At 44.9% G+C, this 7,890-nt stretch overlaps 1 pseudogene; it reads left to right on the top strand.

Moving 5' to 3' along the window:
* Positions 1 to 781: 781 nt before the first annotated feature.
* On the top strand, positions 782 to 1,972 carry LOC106804043 (immunoglobulin lambda variable 3-9 pseudogene; annotated as a pseudogene).
* The last annotated feature ends 5,918 nt before the right edge of the window (positions 1,973 to 7,890 follow it).

Raw genomic sequence — 7,890 nt, 5'->3', positions numbered from 1 at the left:
TGATTCAGTTCCCCCATAGACCCCAGTCCTACTAAAGCTCTATAATGTCCACAAATGCCCTTCTCCCCTGTGATCACACATTCCCCCCTCTCTCACTTGGCTCTGAGAGCCTGCGGTCCTGCCAGGAGAAGAAGCTCCTCCTTTCCCCATCTCTCTCCAGGGGCTGGAGTCAAAATGTTTCATTCCTCTTTTCCCATTCCAGGAACAGTAGGTACACGATAACCATTACTTGACTTAATTAATTAGAAAAAGATTTTGTTACATAATGCATTTTCCTCAGCAATTGAAGGCAACTTAATTAAAAATGAATTTCACATGAGGTATTCTTATAATTTAGAGCCAAATTTCATTCTCTTACACTTAATCATTTTTGTTAAGCACCTGATCTGTCGATGGCCCACCCCACACATTGGGGACACCAAGGCACAGCACCTATGACTGGCTCAGAACCTCAGGGCCAAGGGCAGACACTTATAACCTCTCAGAGGATCTTTACAAACTCCATGTGCACTTGGTAGGGGAAGAGTTTTATCCTTGGCTCTACACTCATGAGCTGTGTCTGGGGTGGCCCCTCACCTGGCTAAGCCTGCAGTGTCACCTGTAGAGTGGTGATGAGCAGGGTCACTGCACGGGGACCTGGAGGGTCAGAAGAGACCTGTTGTGTGAAGCTTATGAAGGTGGAGCTACAACTAGACCAACATGTGGACTTCACCACAAAACAATTCCGGACATGACACTCCAGAGTCCCGGATGATATTAACCACCTCCCTCCTGAGCCAGCATGGAACAGAGGACGGACCTGGGGCCCAGAATAACCCAGCATCAGCACTGTGAGTCTGAGCACCTTCATGACAGGGCCCAGGACTATTCAGTGGACAGGGCTTCAGGTTCCTGGAAAATGCAGACAGACTCCACCTCTGAGCTCTACCATGACCAGGCCAGGAAGCAAAGACAGGGCACAGTCTGGGGTGCAGATGTCAGCCTACACTAAAGGGCAAGAAGGTGAAGGAGGAACCTGTGGGCTGAGGGTGACGTCTTCAGGGGCCACCCTTCCCCTTCTGTGTCCCTTGGGGCTGAGAACCAGAGAGCTCCTCAAGTAGCACCCCTGAGCCCTGGCTGATTTGCATACCCAACAGCTCTCTCCAGAAAGGGGACAAGAGAGGCCTGGGAGGAAACCTGCCCAGCCTCAGTCCTCAGGGAGCAGAATCAGGGCACCTCCACTATAGCCTGGAGCCCTCTCCTCCTCAGCATCCTCGCTCACTGCACAGGTGCTGCACCCAGGCTCACACCCACCCTCAGCCCCAGGACTTTCAGACAAGCCTGGCCCTGACTCTGAGCTCAGAAGGGCGCTGCCTGTGGGGGCAGGATGCTCATGAACCTGCTGCAGGATGAGCAGCTGGTGGGGCTGAAATCCCCCCACTGTGCTCACTGGCTCTGTGTGAGCATCAAGGGGCTGCACCTGCCCAGAGAAAGGGGGTGGTTCTCATCTTTTCAAAGGCTCCATGTACCAGCCAGGCCCATGGGCCACTTGGACTGATACTGGTAGGAGGGGGCACACTGGGGGCCCACAGAATCCCTGGAACTCATCCTGGCCAAGTAAGTGGGAAATCTCATGGACACGAGCCCTTCATCTTCCAGCCCACCTCTCTTTTTCTCTCTTGCAGGCTCTGTGGTCTCCTATGAGCTGACACAGCCACCCTCAGTGACGGTGGTCCTGGGACAGTTGGCCAGGATCACCTGTGGGGGAAGCAATATTGGAAGAAAATATTCTCAGTGGTACCAGCAGAAGCCAGGCCAGACCCCTGTGCTGGTCATCTATGATAGCAACAACAGGGCCTCCAGGATCCCTGACCAATTCTCAGGTTCCAACTCGGGGAACACAGCCACCCTGACCATCAGTGGGTCCCAGGCTGGGGACGAGGCTGACTATTACTGTGCTATAGCTGGTGGCAGTGGGAGCAGCTGGCAGTGACTCATGAGGACACAGACAGAAGGGGAAGTAGGATATAAACCTCCCCACTCTGTCCTGGCCCTCACTCTCACCCGCCCTCTGAGCAGCTGTAGGTCAGGCCTTAGGCTCAGGCATCCACTCTGGTCCTGGCCCGGCCCCTCCAGGGCTGCGAGACTCTGAGAAGTTCTCTGGCCTCTCTGGGCCTCAGTTTATCCTGCTGAGAAATGGCAGGATTGGGGGACTTCCAAGCTATGGGGACTGTTGGCAGGTTTGTATTAGACACAAAAGTTTTAGAAATTCCTCACATGGTCTCCATTGTAATCAAATGTTGCATGTGAGAGAGGAGAGAGACGTCTCACATGGTGCAGCTGTGCTGGAATTCCATTTCTTTGAGTAGAGCCAGCCCCGTGGAGTCCGAAGGGCCGTGCTCATCTGATTTCTTGGATAAGGCATCCCCTACATCCTCACTGGCTGTGTGAAGCCTCCAGAGAACTGGACACCAGGCCCCTGCTGTCCCCGGGGTTCTTCATACCCTGAGATTTTAGATATACTACAAAGAAAGTGCAAACAGCACCTTAGGTCCCACATGGGGGCTTTCTTCTGACATCACTGCACGCCCACTGCCCCCAAAGTCCCATCATCAGCACCAGGCAGGTCTGACCCTGTTGGGGTTGACCCCACCTCCCTTTGGGTTTGGATTTGGTCATGGGGCTGAACTGCATTCCTTGGAGCTCACCAGGAAACTCTCCATGCCAAACCTGGGACCTTCCCCTCAGCTCCATTTTCCACAGTCCAGACACAAGGGGAGCATCTCTGCAGGACAGGGCGGAGGGATCTTGCCTGGAGGCACGTCTGATACCAGAGGATGAGTATCGTGTTCCCTGAAGTTTCTTTTTTTTTTTTTTTAATTTTTTGTTTATTGCAGTTACATTGGTTTATAACATTGTATAAATTTCAGGTGTACATCATTATACTTCTATTTCTGCATAGATTGCATCATGTTCACCACTCAAATACTAATTACAACCCATCACCACACACTTTTGCTGAATTATCCCTTTCACCCTCCTCCCTCCCCCCTTCCCCTCTGGTAACCACCAATCCAATCTCTGTCTCTATGTGTTTGTTTGTTGTTGTTATTATCTACTACTTAATGAGGGAAATCATACAGTATATGACCTTCTCCCTCTGACTTATTTCACTTTGCATAATACCCTCAATGTCCATCCATGTTGTCACAATGGCTGGATTTCATCGTTTCTTATGGCTGAGTAGTATTCCATTGTGTATATATACCACATAATCTTTACCCATTCGTCCCATGATGGGCACTTAGGTTGCTTCCAAGTCTTGGCTATTGTGAATTACGCTGCAATGAACACAGGGGTGCATGTGTCTTTACGCATTGGTATTTTCAAGTTCTTTGGATAAATACTCAGCAGTGGAATAGCTGGATCATGTGGTAATTCTATCCTTAATTTTTTGAGGAATCTCCATACTGTTTTCTATAGTGGCTGCACCAGTTTGCACTCCCACCAGCAGTGTATGAGAGTTCCCTTCTCTCCACATCCTCTCCAACACATGTTGTTTCCTGTCTTGTTAATTATGGCCATTCTGACGGGCATGAGGTGATATCTCATTGTAGTTTTGATTTGCATTTCCCTGATAGTTAATGATTTTGAACATCTTTTCATGTGTCTGTTGGTCATCTGTATATCTTCTTTGGAAAAATGTCTGTTCACGTCTTTTGCCCATTTTTTAATTGGGTTTTTAGCTTTTTTGTTGTTCAGATGCATGATTTCTTTACATATTTTGGAGATTAACCCCTTATCTGATATATGGTTTGCAAATATCTTCTCCCAATTGTTAGGTTGTCTTTTCGTTTTGTTGGTGGTTTCCTTGGCTGTGCAGAAGCTTTTTAGTTTGATGTAGTCCCATTTGTTTATTTTTTCTATTGTTTCTCTTGCCCGGTCAGACACGGTGCTTGAAAATATGTTGCTAAGACCAATGTCGAAGAGCGTACTTCCTATGTTTTCTCCTAGATGTTTCATAGTTTCAGGTCTTACATTCAAGTCTTTAATCCATTTTGAGTTAATTTTTGTGTATGGTGTAAGGTAAGGGTCCACTTTCATTTTTTTGCATGTAGCTATCAAGTTTTACCAACACCATTTGTTGAAGAGACTTTCTTTTCCCCATTGTATGTTCTTGGCTCCTTTGTCGAAGATTAGCTGCAAAGATGTGTGGGTTTATTTCTGGGTTTTCAATTCTATTCCATTGATCTGTGTGTCTGTTTTTGTGCCAGTACCATGCTGTTTTGATTACTATAGCTTTGTAGTATATTTCAAAATCAGGGAGTGTGATACCTCCAGCTTTGTTCTTTTTTCTCAAGATTCCTTTAGCTATTCGGGGTCTTTTGTTGTTCCATATAAATTTTAGAATTCTTTGTTCTATTTCTGTGAAAAATGTTGTTGGAACTTTGATGGGGATTGCTTTGAATCTATAGATTGCTTTAGGAAGTATGGACATCTTAACTATGTTAATTATTCCAATCCAAGAGCACAGAATATCTTTCCATTTCTTTGTGTCTTCTTCAATTTCTTTCAGCAATGTTTTATAATTTTCAGTGTACAGATCTTTCACCTCTTTGGTTAAGTTTATTCCTAGGTATTTTATTCTTTTTGTTGCAATTGTAAATGGGATGGTATTCTTAATTTCTCTTTCTGCTACTTCGTTGTTAGTGTACAGAAATGCAACTGATTTTTGTATGTTGATTTTGTATCCTGCAACTTTACCGTATGTGTTTATTACTTCTAAAAGTTTTTTGGTGGATTCTTTAGAGTTTTCTATATATAAAATCATATCATCTGCAAATAGTGACAGTTTCACTTCTTCCTTTCCAATTTGGATCCCTTTTATTTCTTTTTCTTGCCTGATTGCTCTGGCTAGGACTTCCACTACTATGTTAAATAGGAGTGGTGAGAGTGGGCATCCTTGTCTGGTTCCTATTCTTAGAGGGATAGCTTTCAGTTTTTCACCATTGAGGAAGATATTAGCTGTGGGTTTGTCATATATGGCCTTTATTATGTTGAGGTACTTTCCTTCTATACCCATTTTATTCAGAGTTTTTCTCATAAATGGATGCTGTACCTTGTCAAATGCTTTCTCTGCATCTATTGAGATGATCATGTGATTTTTATTGTTCATTTTATTAATGTGGTGTATTACGTTGATTGATTTGCGAATGTTGAACCATCCCTGCATACCTGGAATAAATCCCACTTGATCATGGTGTTATATATATAACGTTTTAACGTTATATATATGTATAAATTATATATATATAAATATAAAATTGCTTTATATATTTAGGTGCACCTACATTGAGTGATTAGATATTTACAAGTGTTATATCCTCTTGTTGGATTGTTCCCTTGATCATTATGTAATGCCCTTCTTTGTCTCTTTTTGCAGTTTTTGTTTTAAAGTCTATTATGTCTGATATGAGTACTGCTACCCCAGCTTTCTTTTCATTGCCATTTGCGTGGAGTATCTTTTTCCATCCCTTCACTTTCAGTTTATGAGTGTCTTTAGGTCTGAAGTGTGTCTCTTGTATGCAGCATATATATGGGTCTTGTTGTTTTATCCAATCAGCCACCCTCTGCCTTTTAATTGGAGCATTTAGTCCATTGACGTTTAAAGTAGCTATTGATAAGTATGTACTTACTGCCATTTTTAAACTTTTTTTTCTCAGTGTTTTAGTAGTCCTTCTCTGTTCCTTTCTCCTTCTATACATAATTGATGGCCTCTTTAGTTTGACCTCTGTCTGAAAGCTCTACTCTTTAACACCGCTCCTCACTCATTTTATGTTTTTGATATCATATCTAACCTCTTTTTTGTGCATTTGTATCCATTACCCTCTTATCATGGAAATAGATAATTTTTCCTATTTGTGGTCTTCTTTTTTCCCCTTAAATCAGTCTCTTTAACATTTCTTGTAGCACTGGTTTCTTGGTGACAAACTCCTTTAGTTTTTCCTTATCTGGGAAATTTTTTATCTCTCCTTCTATTTTGAATGATAACCTTGATGGGTAGAGTATTCTTGGCTGTAAGTTTTTTCCTTTTAGCACTTTAAATATATCGTGCCAGTCTCTTCTAGCCTGTAAGGTTTCTGCTGAGAAGTCAGCTGATAGCCTTATGGGGCTTCCTTTGTATGTAACTTGACTTTCTCTTGCGGCTTTTAGAATTCTCTCTTTATCTTTAATTCTGAACATTTTGATTATGATGTGTCTTTGTGTGGGCCTCTTTGGGTTTATCTTGTGTGGGGCTCTCTGTGCTTCCTGTACCTGGATGTCTGTTCCCTTCCTTAGGTTAGGGAAGTTTTCATCTATTATTTCTTGAAATAGATTCTCTGCCCCTTTATCTCACTCTTCTCCTTCCAGGACACCTATAACATGGATGTTAGTATGCTTGATGTTGTCCCAGAGCTCCTTTAGACTGTCCTCACTCTTTTTAATTCTTTTCTCTTTTACCTGTTCAGCTTGGGTAATTTCTTCTAGTCTTTGTCCAGCTCGCAGATCCATTCTTCTGTATCCTCTACTCTGCTTTTGAGTCCCTCTAGTGAATTTTTCATTTCCAGTATTGTATTCTTCATTTCTGATTGGTTCTTTTTTATATCTTCCATTTCTTTGTTGACATTCTCACTGAGTTCATCGACTCTTCTCCCCAGATCAGTGAGCATCCTTAACACTCTTTGTTTGAACTCTGTCTTGGGTAGGTTGCTCATTTCTGTTTCACTTAGTTCCTTTTCTGGGGTTTTGTCCTGTTCCCTTACTTGGAATGTGTTCCTTTGCCTCCTCATTTTGCCTCTTTCCCTGTGCATAAGTCTATGTATTAGGTAGGTCAGCTACGTCTCCTGCTCTTGGATAGGTGACCTTATATAAGTGATGCCTTAGGAGGCTTCCAGTGTGCTTCTCTCAGTTCTCAATGTTCCAGGGGTGACCCCTATGTGGGCTACGTGTGTCCTTCTGTTGTGGGCTGTTTGCTCTCCCTGTAGGCACCCAGGGATGATGAGTTATGCTCCTGGCCAGCTGTTGTAATGCTCAGCTGCTTGTAGTTGTTGTGGGCCCCTCATTCTCTTTATAGGTCTGGGGAGCCCCAGCACAGTTGGCTGCAAGTTCTAATAGCACAGTTATGTTGCAGTATTTCTTTTAAGTGAGTAGGCCCCCAGCGTGGCAGGTTGTTAGGCTCAGGGGCTTTCAATTGCTATAAGCCTCCAGCCTTTAGGTCCCTTGTCAGCTCCCTGAGGATTGCAGCTGGGTGGGGCTGGCTTCAGGCACAGGAGCACCCAATTGTTTCATGCTTTAGAAGGTGGAGCAAATCCCCTATGTGGGTCATTGAGAAGCACAAGACTTCTGCAGCTGACAAGCCCTGCCGCCCACAGGTCCACACACACAGTCAACACAGTCCTGCCCCGTGTGCACGCCCCAACCTCCTGAAGTGGACCCAGTCTCTCCATGGCGGGAGCCCCACACACTCCAGCACCGCCCCACACTCTCCACCCGCTCCTTGTGCATGCCCTGCCCCACTGAAGTCGGCTCAGTTGCCAGGCTGCAGAGAATCCAGTCACCAATCTATGCAGGCCCACAATTTGCCTGAGGGCTTGTTGTTGGATGGGGCCAGTCTTTAGGGTGGGCTGCCTGCCCTGGCTAAGTTGGATTAAATCAGAGCTCTAGTGGGTGGGGCAGACCTTGGCTAGCAGGCCCCAGGGAGAACTCCAATGGTGTCTGTGTCAGCACGCCCACACCAGGCCTCAACAATGGCCGCCGCCGATGTCCCAGTCCCTGGAGACTTCTCATCTCTCACTGCAATACACTCAGAGCCTATCAGTGAGTCTCTTTTCACCAATGCACAGTGCACCTTTCTTTCTGGTGATTTTCGGT

This window comes from Ceratotherium simum, chromosome 35, assembly GCF_057802395.1.
Source record: "Ceratotherium simum simum isolate JZ-2026a chromosome 35, ASM5780239v1, whole genome shotgun sequence".
Taxonomy (NCBI): Eukaryota; Metazoa; Chordata; class Mammalia; order Perissodactyla; family Rhinocerotidae; genus Ceratotherium; species Ceratotherium simum.
The sequence above is the reverse complement of the archived record's forward strand: the minus strand, read 5'-3'. Positions and strand labels throughout refer to the sequence as shown.